The sequence below is a fragment of the Gracilinanus agilis genome, chromosome 2, assembly GCF_016433145.1.
Source record: "Gracilinanus agilis isolate LMUSP501 chromosome 2, AgileGrace, whole genome shotgun sequence".
Taxonomy (NCBI): Eukaryota; Metazoa; Chordata; class Mammalia; order Didelphimorphia; family Didelphidae; genus Gracilinanus; species Gracilinanus agilis.
The window spans coordinates 421,069,222-421,083,471 of record NC_058131.1 but is presented as its reverse complement, the minus strand read 5'-3'; the positions used below and the strand labels follow the sequence as shown (position 1 = coordinate 421,083,471).

The 14,250-nt window shown below is 37.8% G+C and overlaps 1 pseudogene; it reads left to right on the top strand.

The window, feature by feature from the left end:
• Nucleotides 1–13,921, top strand: part of LOC123233881 — a 79,131-nt pseudogene extending 65,210 nt beyond the window's left edge.
• The last annotated feature ends 329 nt before the right edge of the window (nt 13,922–14,250 follow it).

Here is a 14,250-nt window from a genome sequence, read left to right as displayed (position 1 = left end):
TTTTGGCAGAGCTAAGAAACACTCTATGAAGTCTTCCCTAGCGTGTCTGAGCCCTACTTGCCTGGGCTCTTGGGGGGGCTTGGAGATGATTTTTTGATGATAAGGGATTTGATTGATTAGAGGTTGACAAAGACCATCTCACCCTAAGACTCCTTCCCCTAAATGTGTACCCCATTCTGCACTCTTATAGGGAAGAGGCAGAGGAAGGCATTGAGACCCAGGAACTCAGAGCCCAGAGGATCCTGGGGATGTTTGGCCTTGGAGAAGAGAACATTGGTGATAGGGATGAGAGCTGTTTTCAAGAATTCCAATGGCTGTCATGTGGAGGGAGAAATATTCTGCTTATTTCCTTTCTATGTTCCTAGAGGGAACAACTGAGAAAATTGGGTAAAAGTCACAGGAAGGAAAATTTAGGCTTGATAGAAAGGAAAATTTGCTAACATTTAGAGCTCTGTGAAAGTGAAATGGGCTTCCTCAGAGGACAATGGGCACCTCCTTACTGGAGGCCTGCAAGCAGAAGATGTATGACCACTTGTATTGCTTTTCTGTAGTACGGATTTCTCTTGATGTCTGGCTTGAATTAAATGGTTTCTGAGTACCTTTCCAGCTTTAGAATTTTGTAAGGAGTTGAACCTGGATCCTATCCTTGGGGAGCTCCCAGTGTGGGGGTGTATTTGTACACTGAGAGTTGGGGGTGGGGAGATTGAAGACAAAAAGGAGTTTGGGGGAGATGAGACTTCATTGTCTAGTAAATAAGAATCTCAGGCAGAAAACAATTAGAGAAGCAATGCCTGATCAGTACTAGGCTGTTCAGATTTCAAGGTCTGAAGGAGGTCAGGGCAGAGTGAGAAGAGGGAAGGAATGGGTCAGAAGACCAATGGAGAAGCCAAGGGGCCTAGATTAGGGATGTCAGAATTAAAGACAGATCTTGGTGGGCCAACATATTGGCTTTAGAAAACCATAAATTAACATTATCTACTTTGTATAGTGTTTTTATTTATTTTGTTAAACATTTCCCAATTACATTTTAAAAAAAACTTTTACCTTCTGTTTTAGATTTTTTAAAAAAACTCTTACTTTTTGTCTTAGAATCAATACTAAATAATGGTTCTAAGGCAGAAGAGTCTTAAGGGCTAGGCAATAAGTGACTTACCCAGAGTCACATAGCTAGGAAGTGTCTGAGGCCAGATATGAACCCAGGATCTCCCCAATTCCAGGCCTGCTCTCAGTCCACTGGGCCACCTAGTTGTTCCCTAATTACATTTTAATCTGGTTTTGCCCCTTGGGAGTTTTGCTGGCCTGTGAGTTTGGCACCTTTGACCTAAATAATGGAGAGGTGACTGGCAAATGGATTATTTACTGAGTGAATACTTACAAAGCACTCTTTCTGGGTTATGAGAGGCTGTGGGGCCACACTCCCTTATCAGCTGCACCCTCTTGCACCTGTGCCTCATGATTCTGTCCCTAGTTGGGGCTGATTGCTGACTGCTGCTGGGAAAATATAGCCTGTTGGCCATTCTGACTTTTATCCTCAGTATTCAAGAGAGTAAATTCATCATCCCTACTAGAGGATATGTAGGAGATGTGCCAGCCTTAAAGAGCTACCTTTCTCCATCCTCTCGGTACCCATAAGTACACAGCTCTAAATAGCAGCTCTGAAGCTCTTAATGGGCCTTTTTTTCCCCCAATGTAATAGGAGCCTGACCAATCCATGTTCGGTTAACAGCAGACGTCCTGAGTATGAGACTTCATTAGGTAAGCCCCCAATACATTTAAATACACTGCCAGATCTGTGTTTTTAAAGTATAAATCTGATTACATTCCTCCCCTGCTCACAAAACTTCAATCGTCCCAGCTGTGTGACCCTGGGAAAGTCACATAACCCCCATTGCCTAGTCCTCACCACTCTTTTGCCTTGGAGCCAACACACAGTATTGACTCCAAGACAGAAGGTAAGGGTTTAAAAAAAAATTAAAAAAAAAAACAACTTCAATCATTTCCCATGACCTGTATTGCATATTTTTCAATCTGGTATTAGTGGCCCTTCAAGGTCTGTCTCCGAATCACCTTTCTGGCATAATTTCTTACTGCTCTTCTTTGTGCTGCCTTAGCCCCAGCCAAATTGGAAAATGTATTACTCTCTAGAATAGTTCATGCTTCCCTACCTCAACCTTCTCCGTTTGTTAAGGAGGATCTCCCTATATTACTTCTATTGAAATCCTGCCTATCTTTCAAAGACGAATTTACTAGCGCCTTTCTCCATGAAACTTTGCTTAATTCTCAGACTTGAAGGGATATCCCTTTTTTCTGAATGATTCTGTAATGACATTTAGCATATCATATCTGGTAGGGCAGCCCATTCCCCTTTGCTAAATGAGGGAAGAGGCAGGAGGTTGGTGTCCGGGACAGGTCAACAAGTCCTAGCAGTTTCCTTTTCTGTAAAGTGAGAGGGTTGGACAAAGACCATCTCTAAGGTCCCTTCTGGCTCTAAATCCTAGAAAACCAGTTCCCAGGTCCAGTCTAGTCTCTGATATTTTTTAAGTAGTCTTGAGTCCTTTCTTTCTCTGATCTTGGGTTTCTTTCTCTGTAAAATGGGGGATAATCATCTCATAGTAAGAGACAGTATGGCATAGTAGATGGAAAGGTAGCTTTGGAATAAGGAAGACTGGAATTCAAATCCTGCCTGATACATAGCAGCGATGTGATTGTGGACAAGTCATTTAACTTCCCAGGAAACATTGGGTAACTCGAGTATAAGTAAGCAGAGCATCCCAGAGGGAATACTACTTTTTTTAGACTATAAGTTATCTCATAAACAACTATGAAAGGCTTAGCTACTTTGATCAATACAACAATCCCAGACATTTCCAAATTCCATGAGAAAAAATGTTAACTATCTCCAGAGAAAAAACTGATGAACTCTGAGTGCATATTGAAGCATATATTTTTTAAACTTTCTTTTCTCTTTTCTTTTTCTTTTTGCAACATAGCTAATGTGGAAATGTTTTGTATGACTCCATATGTGAAATGGGTTTGGTATTTCATGCCATTTCAATGGCGGATGGGAAAGGAGAAAATTTGGAACTGAAAAATAAAATTCTTTTAAAAAAAAGACTATGAACATAAAAAAACCTAGCCATATGGGGAGTTGGTAGTCTCGTGGTCCACACAGGATGTCTTTTGATCTAGCATTACTGTAGTGACAAAAGTGGAAGTGGAAGGTGGCAGCATCTATTTATACTAATTATATTCTTTTAATTTTTTATTATGGTTTTTTTTCTATTACAGAGTAGAAAAGATGTAAGTTGCCTACAATTTGCACATCTACCTTGGAGGAGGCACCTCCCAAAAAAAAGAGTTCTTTAAAGTGAAGTAATACTTCTAGACACCTTTTCCCTTTCACATCAAGAAAAAAAAAAGACCTGAAACCTGCAATATCTACAATACAGAGTTATGGAAAAAGTGCTCTAAAACATGTAAGCACTTCAGAAATGTGAGTTATTCACCATTATATACTCTGTGGCTCCTACACCAGGACCTAGCTCATTAGAACAGCTACCTTATAAGTACTGAATATTAACCATGTAAGTTGAATATTAACAATAATGGTTCCCTTCAATACAATCAGTGGAAACTTCAGGTTAATAGAGACACAGAAAAAGCCCCACAAACTCACCAGCAAAATATGAAAACTGTGCCAGAAGAAGCAGTGATAAAGAGAAGTGAAGACAAATTTCAATAAACTCCTCTATCCAGTTCAGGACTACACAATCATCAATGGAGGGGAAAAGGATATTCAATAAGAGAGAGGCAATTGAAGCATTCCTTGGAAGAAAACCAGAAGTAAGTGGATTATTTGTTCTGCAAACACCTCAGACAACAGGAACACCAGAGGTAAACAAATGCAGAAACCAAGGAAGGAATAAGTAATGAAATAAATTAACCCATGAAAACAAAAAGAGGAAATTGAATTTACACTATGGATACAGGGATGTTTCAACATTAGGAAAAATTATCAACATCAATTATATTAAACATGAAAACATCCCTATAGATTCAGAAAAAGCCTTTGAGAAAGTAAAACACTTTAGTAAAAACTCTAAAATCTCTGGACAGATAATATGATCAAAAAGGAAAATGATAAATGTTGGAAGGGATGTGGGGAAACTGGGACACTAATATGCTGTTGGTGGAACTGTGAATGGATACAACCACTCTGGAGAGCAATTTTAAACAATGCCCAAAAGCCCATAAAATTATGTATACCCTTTGACCCAGCAATAACATTACTAAGTCTTTAACCCAAAGAGATCAAAGAAAAGGGAAAAGGACATATGTACAAAAATATTTACAGCAGCTCTTCTCATAATGGCAAAGAATTGGAAACCAAGAGGATGTCCATCAATTGGGGAATGGCTGAAAATGTCCTATATGGTTGTAATTGGAATACTGTTGCACCATAAGAAATGACAAACAGATTGAGCCAAGAAAAACATGGAAAGGCTTTTATGAACCGATGCAAAGTGAAGTGAGCAGACTAAACTTTTATCAGCAATGAAAGGTTTTAAGAGAACACAAAAGGAATCTTGATGAAAAATGCTATCCACAGAGATAGGAGTTTGATTGGAGATCAAAACAAGCCATTTTTCACTTTATTTCCGTCATGAGTTTTTTCTTGTATGTGCGATATTTATCTTCTTTCAAGGTATGAGGAATATGGAAATACATATTGCATGATAGCATAGATTATTTGCCTTCTTGGGGAAGGAGGTAGGGAAGTAAGGAAAGGAAAGAATCTGGATGGAAAAATGTCAGATAATAATGGTTAAAAATTGTTTCTACATATAATTTTAACAATTAAAATTAAAAAATTTAAAATTTAAAATCATAATATACATTATATTATGTAACCTTCAATTATAATAAAAATTATAAAGGGAGCTTTTGAAAAATGTCATAGAAAACATCTAATATAATATAATGTATATTATAATAGCTAACACTGACATAGTGCCAGACACTGTGGTAAGTGCTTTACCATCATTATCTCCTTTTATCCTCACAACCTGGGAGTATTCCATTTTACAGAAGAGAAAACTAAGGCAAGCAAAGGTTAAGTGACTAGTCAAGAGTCACACAGCAAGTAAACTTCTGAGGCCAGATTTAAACTCAAGTCTTCCTGACTCAAACATTGCACTCTCTCATCTAATGCAATGAGGATACAATAGAAACTTTCCCAGTAAATAAGGACAAAGCCAAGATACTCATTCTTCCCAATTTAATTTTATATGGTGCTAGAAATGTTGGCAATAGCAATAAAACAAGAGTGAAAGAAATAAAGGTGTAAATATAAGTAAAGAGAAAATAAGACTATCCCTATTTGCTGATGATTTGATGGTTTGGAAAATTCTTAGAGATTTAGCAAAGAGTTTGATCGAAACAATTTATAGCTTTAGCAAGGTTGTAAGCTACAAAATAAACCCATGAGTATTGATAACATTTCTATATAATAATAAAATACAAGGCAATAATGGAAAGGGAAATGTCATTCAAAAAATTAACTCTAAAATGCATCAAGTGGCATTAAAACGCATAAAACCTTGCATAAATATTGGCCATTATTATTGAAGGTTATGCCATAAAAAATTTAGAAATGAAGCTGATCATATACCTTTCACAGAAATAAACAAATATGAATTATTAACTAAACAAGAGATTGAAACAATTTCAAAAGATAAAATTGATAACTGATAACCACTAAATGAAAATTATGATAATAAATAAATGAAAATGTATACATATTTATATTAAACCAAGTAATTCCTCTATAGATAAGTGTCAAAGATATGAATAACGATTTTCAAAAGAAGAATTGCTAACTATTAAAATCCCTACGAAAGAATGCTCCAAATCACTAACAATAAGAGAAATCTAATAAAAAAAAAATCCTGAGGTTTCACCTGAGACATACAAATTGGCAGAGATGGAAAAAATCAACATTGGCAAGGTCATAGGTAAATAGGCATACTACTATATTTTGGGCAGTGAATGAACACAACCCACTGTGAAACAACTAGGAATTATACCAAAAAAAAGTGACTAAAATATCCATATCCTTTGTGTCAGAGATTTCATCACTAAACATGTTTCATCATTAAGAAAAAAGTATCCCTATACTCCAAAACAGCTGGATGACATGTGGATAGAATGCTGGACCTGGAGTCAAGAAAATTCATTTTCCTGAGTTCAAATCTGACCTCAGACACTTAACTGTGTGATCCGGGGCAAATCACTTGGCCTTCTTTGCCTCAGTTTCCTCATCTGTCAAATGAGCTGGAGAAAACCCTAAATGGGGTCACAAAGAGTCAGACGCAATTGAAAATGACCAAGCAACAACATACACCAAAATATTTGTAGCAGCACTTTTTATAATAGGAAAGAATTAGAGACAAAGTAGATGCTCATCATTTGGGGAATGACTAAACAAATTGTGGTACATGAATATAATGGAATATTACAATGCTTAAGAAAATACAGCTATGATTAATACAGAGAAGCATGGAAAAATCCACACAAGCTGCTGCAAAATGAATTAAAACCAGAGTCAAGAAAACTATGTACAATGACTACAACAATTTAATGGCAACAACAACCACAAAACAATTAAAGGTGAACAATGCAAAATTACAAAGAAGCGTGACTTCCAAGAATATATATGAAAAGACATCCCCACTTCCCTCTCTTGCACAGATGGGAGGTCCACAGGTTTGATAGATTGCATTTATTTTCAGACTTTTCCAATGTCTTGATGATTCATTTTGCTGTTTTTTGCCTCTTAAAAATTTTATTTGTTTTATGGTATGGCTCCAAGAGAGTATGGGGAAGGATACTGCATTGATCAGAGCTCTAAGACCCATAAAGTCATTTTTCTTCATAATGTTGTTGTCACTGTATAAATTATTCTCATATTTCCGCTCACTTGCTCATCATGAGTTCATAGAGGTTTTTCAAGTTTCATCATTTCTTATGGAGCAATAATCTTCCATTATAGCCATATACCACAATTTGTTTAGCTGTTTCCCAAGAGGTGGGCACCCCCTTAGATTCCAGTTCTTTGCCTCTATCAGGAAGAGTTATTATTAATATTTTTGTATATATGGTACTTTCCATTTTTCTTTGACCTCTTTCGGGGTCAAATATGTATATATAGTACATGTATAATAAATATATATAGTATACACATTCATAATAAACAAATAAATAAATACACACACACATATAGTATCAGGATGAAGAACATGCAGTTTCGTGACCTTTCGGCCATGGTTGCAGATTTCCAACTTATCTTCCTAGATTTATTTCAGATTATTCAGTCATATCTCATGGGCCACACTGGTTTCCTTGCTGATCCCAGTATACAACACTCCATCTTTCTTCACCTTTGTACCTTTGCTTGGCTTATTCTGTAATGCCTGAAATGTTCTTACTCTTCACTTCTGCCTCTTGAAATTCCTAGAACCCTTCAAGTTTTCACTCAAGTGCCATTTGCTATACAAGGCTTTAAGTACACAATATTGGTAGAGGGTCAGATGATTCTGTCAACTATAGCAAATGTAAGGGGTCAGATCTGTTCTGCTCTGATTATGCCAATTGTAGGGTGGTATGCCCTCCAAGATAAAACTGAGACACTAAAGAACGAGGGATCCATCCCAATTTGATTATTAATAGGTTTGTTAGGATCATTTAGATTAATTGGGTTAATTAGAGGAGTTTACTCATAAGAGACCAGTTGTCCTGGGCAGCAGCAGGACAAAGTAACATGGTGGATCATTTACCAACCACAGATCAGATCAGATATTGTCTAGAAATAGAACAAAGAAGGCATAGTGCCACAGATGGCCCAGGGTCATGTGCAAGTTTTCCCATGGGATAGCTGCAACTTCTTTTGCTGTTTACATTTACTCAAGGTAGTTTATATTTTCTGTGGAATCATAGATCCTCTTTCTCATTCTGGCTACCACCAAAGGCCTTTTTTGATCTCTCCAATTATTAATACCTTCTCCTCTAATAAATTACTTTATGTTAATTTTGTTTATGCTTAGTATTTATCGGTCTATATGTTGTATTTTTTTCAGTAAAACGTAAGCTCCTAGAAAGTAGGGATTGCTTCATTTTTTGCCTCTGTATCCATAGTGTCTAGCTTGGTACTTTGCAATTAGTAGTTGCTTAATAAATGCTCCCCAAATTGTTGGACTGAAAGCCTATTTCTTGGATGTAAAGAACAAGAATGGAACTCACATCCAAACACAATTTAGCATGAAAATGGACTTTGCTCTATTTTTAGGTCAGGTACCCCGCTTGCAGAAACATTTTCACAGCTTCAATAAAAAAAGTGGAAATGGAAATCTTAGTGAAGGCAGTATATACATCTCTTTTTCTCCTACAGATGCTCTGCTTAGTTGGTTGGTCTGGCATCCACATTCCCAATTTACTTTCATCTGAGATATTGCTACTACTCTAGTGCAGGCCCTCATCTTCTCATGCTTGCACTATTGCAATAGCCTGTTGGTTGGTCTACCAGCCACCAGTCTCTCCCTACTCTTGTCCATCATCTATTCAGCCATCAAAGTGATTTTCCAAAAGCAATAGTCTATGTCATTTCCCTGCTTGACAAACTCCACGGGCTTCCAATCACCTCCCGGATCAAATATCAAGTCCTCTGGTTCGAGTGGAAAACCTTCCTTCCCACTTCCTTCCCCTCCGCCTCCAATATATCTACTCTTAGTTTCAGTGCCACTGGGCATTTTCACTGGCTGCCTCTCATATCTGAAAGGTCTTCTTCCTCATTTCCTCCTCCTCCTCACTTTATGGCTTCCTTCAAATCTCAGTTAAATCCTAGAACCAGCTTTCCTTCCTTCCTTCCTTCCTTCCTTCCTTCCTTCCTTCCTTCCTTCCTTCCTTCCTTCCTTCCTTCCTTCCATCCTTTTCCTTCCTTTCATCCNTCCTTCCTTCCTTCCTTCCTTCCTTCCTTCCTCCCTTCCTTCCTTCCTCCCTTCCTCCTTCCCTTCCTCCTTTCTTCTCTCTTTCTCTTCCTTCCTCCCTCCTTCCCTTCCTCCATTTCTTTCTTTCCTTCCTTCCTTTCTCTTTCACAAAGGGCAAGGGCTAGGCAAACAGTTAAGTGACTTGCCCCTGGGTCACAGAGCTAGGAAGTGTTTAAGGCTAGATTTAAACCCATGTCCTCCTGACTCCATGTCTCTTGCTCTATCTACTGTGCAATCTCACCCCCTAAAGTGATTCTTTTCCTCTTTAGCACTTGTACTCTGAGTTCATCTTATTGGGAGAGTTTCTTTTCAAAAGTTTTTTTTTTTTCAAAAAAAGGTTTGAGTTTGTTGATAATTACTAAATTGATTCATTTGGAACAATACAGAACTGGCTGCTGTACTAGGGGGACCAGAGCACTTGCCTTCTCTTTCTCAAAGGTCCTCTGACTTAGGAATTTAGACAAGGTTCAATGTGAGGGTAATCTAGTTGCTGAGATTTTTTAAATAAGGCTCTCTGCCTCCCTGCCACATTCTTTGGCTCTTCCATACCCCCTACCTGGAGCCCTGGAGAAAAACACTTAAAGTTTAGATTTAGCTTATGCCTAAGGCCTCCCCAAAGAAGTATTAACAAAGAATTCAAGGTACAATGTAGGTCTGGTATAGAATACCTATTTATTTCCTCCACTCAAAAGAAATGCTCAAAATGCAAGACTTAAGATCTACAAGAGGAATAGGATACATATGCAGACCCCATCAAATTGCTAAGGTGTTATCATCCACATGGAAGAGGCTAGGGAAGGAGAATCGTGAGCATGTGTAGACATTGTGTAATTGGTTCTGGTTGACTTTCCAAATGGATGGAATGAACCTTTTTCCACTGGCTGGGTAGCTGGAACTGTTGGTATTTTCAAAAGAATCATAGTCAATCCTACAGTGCCATAGTCACATGTGAGAGAGTGAGGTGACTCCTTCACTCACAGAAGTGAGTACCTTATGACTTTCTTCTTATGACCCCCAAGAAATGGCCTGCATTCAAGGCCTGTTTATTCATTCTTTTTTATTCTAGGTGCGGGGAATAGAGTCTATGATGTGAAGCTTTTTAGAGTACAGGAATGCTGCAACACCTACCTGGCTAGGAGAGTGTTGTTAGGGAAGACTTTTGTGTAGATAGGTAATTTTTTTCTCCATCAATGTATTTATTTATTAACCTTCTGTCTTAATATCAATTCTAAGACAGAAAAGCAACAAGGACGAGGCAGTTGGGGATGAGTGACTTGTCCATAGTCACACAGTGAGGTCTGAAGCAGATTTGAACCCAGGTCTCCCCAACTCTAGGCCTTGCTGTGTGACCTAGCTGTCCCAGGTCCTTTGTTTTCAGAAAGGGCCAATGACATCATGGATGATGTCTTAACTTGCTTGTGAACTGGATTCAAGTGAGGCAGAGTTGCACAAAGCTGTCAGCCTCACTTTGTGACAGTGACAAGACAAAAGTCAAGATGACTGGTGATGGCTTGGGATGCAGTGGATGGCTTTAGTTTCTTTGATGTCTGACCAAGCTCAGAGCCTACTTCAGCCACCTAGAGGGCCATCGGAACCACTTATTCTTATCTGCCCTTTCTGTAGGGGAAATCTTCAGATACTTGGGGTAGACATCTCCCTAATTTACTGAGAAGTTTGAGGGTCAGTTGGCTACCCTCAACCTGGTTGGGCCCATCTGCTGAGACAGTTTAACCAGGTTATGGCCAACATGCATACTGCAGCTTCTTGAAGCCACAGGTGAGAGTTGGGTACCAGTTGGATACCAAAGGTGGATGAACAGCCTTAGAAAGCCCTCACACCAAAGGTGCTAGTCCTCCTTGAACATTCCATACTTTGCTCTACCTGGTGTAATAAATTGTTGATGAAGAGAAATGGTAAATGAAGGAAAGGACATTGACACCAATTATAATAAATTTAAACAGAAGTTCAACCAATGTAAATCAATTACCATAATGAGGACAACAAAAGAGCCTAAAAAAACTCAACCCAAGTTTCTGTCTTAGAATTAGTATTAAGGTTCAGTTCCAAAGTAGACAAATGGTAAGGGCTAGGCAATGGGAGTTAAGTGACTTGCTCAGGTTTATACAGCTAGAAGTGGTCCGAGGCCAGATTTAAAACCAGGACCTCCTATCTTTTAATTTGAATTTCTCTAATCAAGAGTGATTTGTAACATTTTTTTCATGTGGTTATAGATAGTTTTAATTTCTTACTTGGAGAACAGGCTACTTTCTTTTCTTTTTTTTTATAGTATATATTTTTTCTCTATTGTTCATTTTTGTAATAGAGTAATCTTTTAAAAATCAAAACCTCACATCATATACCCAAATAAACAAGTGATAAATCATATATTTTCATTTGTATTTCTACTCCCACAGTTCTTTCTCTGCAGGTGGATAGCATTCTTTCTCATAAGTCCCTCAGAATTGTCCTGGATCATTATATTTTTGTTAGTAGCAAAGTCTATCACATTTGATCATTCCACAATGTTTCAGTTATTGTGTATAATGAGAACAGGCTATTTTCAAAAGAAAGAATCCAATCTATTGCTAGGCATATATGAATGTGTAAGGCATTTCTGCCTTAGAACCAACACACAGTATTGATTCTAAGATGGAAACTAAAAGTCTTTAAAAAAAATAAACAAACCTTTGACTAATTCAGTGAGTGGAGTTAAGTCAATAAGCACTTACTAAGTGTTTATGATGTGCCTTGTGTTAAGCATTGGGGATGTAAAGGTGAAAGCAGACAAACAAAGCAAAACACAGAGTCCCAGATTTTGAGGTACAAACATTCTAATCGAGAAAACATACAACTATCTAGGTACATACAGGCTATATACAGAGTCCACGGAGGTAATCAGAAAGGGGAAGGCATTAGCAGTTGGGAAGACAAGGGAAGACATCCTCTTTGTGCTGAGTACTGAAGGAAGCCAGAGAAAGGAAGGGTTTGACCATTCCAGACATGGGGACCTTGGATTTACTTGCCAAAAGTGTAGAGGCAAGAAATATAAAACAGATATATATTAGCCACTGTGAAAAAGATACAACAAAAAGTCCAAGTCGAAGAGGCCTTCCCTGTAGGTAGGAAGGCACTCCAGATGCTCCTTTGTTGTTTCCAGGTAACAAGTATTTATTTTCTCTCTGTTCCAGTTCCCTTCATTGAAAAATTAAAAATAAAACAAAACAAAACCCTTTTTTTTTAAAAATTTTAAACCCTTAACTTCTGTGCATTGACTCATAGGTGGAAGAGTGGTAAGGGTAAGCAATGGGGGTCAAGTGACTTGCCCAGGGTCACACAGTTGGGAAGTGTCTGAGGCCAGGTTTGAACCTAGGATCTCCCACCTCTAGGCCTGGCTCTCAATCCACTGAGCTACCCAGCTGCCTCCTAAAACAAAAACCTTTTAACAAATATGCTTTATAGGAATAACTTTAGGATTTCTATGTGAAGAAAGACCTCCAAGAATTGATGTAGAGCAAAAGGAGCAGAACCAGGAGAACATGGTACACAGAGACTGATACATTATGGCACAACTGAATGTAATGGACTTCTCTATTAGCAGCAATGCAATGACCCAGGACAACACTGAGGAACTTATGAGAAAGAACACTATTCACATCCAGAGGAAGAACTGTGGGAGTAGAAACGCAGAAGAAAAATACATGACTGATCATGTGGTTCAATGGGGATATGATTAGGGATGTTGACTTTAAAAGATCACTCTAGTGCAAATATAAATAATATGGAAATAGGTTTTGATCAATGATAAATGTATAACCCAGTGGAGTTGCTTGTCAACTCCAGGACTGGGTAGGGAAGAGGGTTGGGAAAGAATCTCCTACTCATGGAAAAATATTCTAAATAAATAAGTGGTTTTTTTAAAGTCTTCCAAGGTCCTTTTTGTCATTTCTCATATTAATTATGTGTATATACCATTATTTACTTAGCTATGCATTCATTGTTTAGTCTCCATTTCTTTGCTATTACAAAAAGATTATAAATAATTTTTGTACGTGTGGGTCCTTTTCCTCTTTGCTTGGTCTCTTTTGGATAACAGGCCTACTAGTGTTATTGCTGGGTGAAAGGCTATGTATTAATGTACCTTTTGGGGCAGAGTTTCCAATTGCTTTCCAGAATTCCTTGAACCAGTTCATAGCTTCCATCTACCATAGAACTCATCAGCAAGCAGAAGGTGTTTATTCCACTGTCAGAGAAGATTCTCAAGTTAAAATTTTATCCATTCCTTGGTTACATTAAAAGGTTTAGGGGAGTAATTGTGTTTATTTTAAAAGTGGCTTCAAAAAATGCATTAGTCATCCTGGCTAAAACAGCAGAGGAGATAGTTATCCCTGTTAATCTAATGAGAAAGGTTGGAATGAAAGTCCTTCTTGCAGGTCTTTCTGGAATGGAGTCAGCACAGTGTAGTAGAGATGTATTCAATTGCCCTGATGCTAACCTAGAGGATGCAAAAAAACAGGGATCATATGATGTGAAAGCCCTAGCAAGAGGTAATCTGGATGCATAAAACTTGTGTGAGAGCCCTATTGTGAAAACTCTTCTGAAGGAACAAGAGAAAAGACCTTATAGCTGTTGTTTTTGTACAGCTCTCCTGGCTCATGAAATAAATTTTGGAAGTAAAGCTGCAACACACCCACTGGCCAAAGATAAGATGATGAACGGAAAATCATTACACCTACACAGAGAATCGTGTGGAAAAGGACGGCAATGTTCTTACAAGCTGTGGTCCTGGAACCAGCTTTGAATTAGGGCTTGCAATTATTGCGGGCCTGTTGGGAAAAGAAGTAGCAGATCAAGTGAAGAGTCTTCTCATTCTTAAAGATTAGAGCAAAAAAAAAATTTACTAATTAATAAAGCTTAACTATTCCTTAGATATCTCTAATATTTAAATTTGTTAAAGTATGAGAAGTGGTGTAACATGATCTTTCAAGTGTAATTGTTCTCAAGGATTACTTCTGTTGCAATTGCTTTTCTTTCATTTATGTGCAAATTAAAAGCAACTTAGAAAAATGAAGGAAAAAGAAGCCTGGGAAATATTTGGCATTTTCCTTTTTTGTCAACTTTGTCAATCCATTGGTTGAAAGATGGAACCTCAGTTGCTTTGATTTTACTTTCTCTAACTAATAGTCATTTGGAGCATTTTTCAAATGTGACT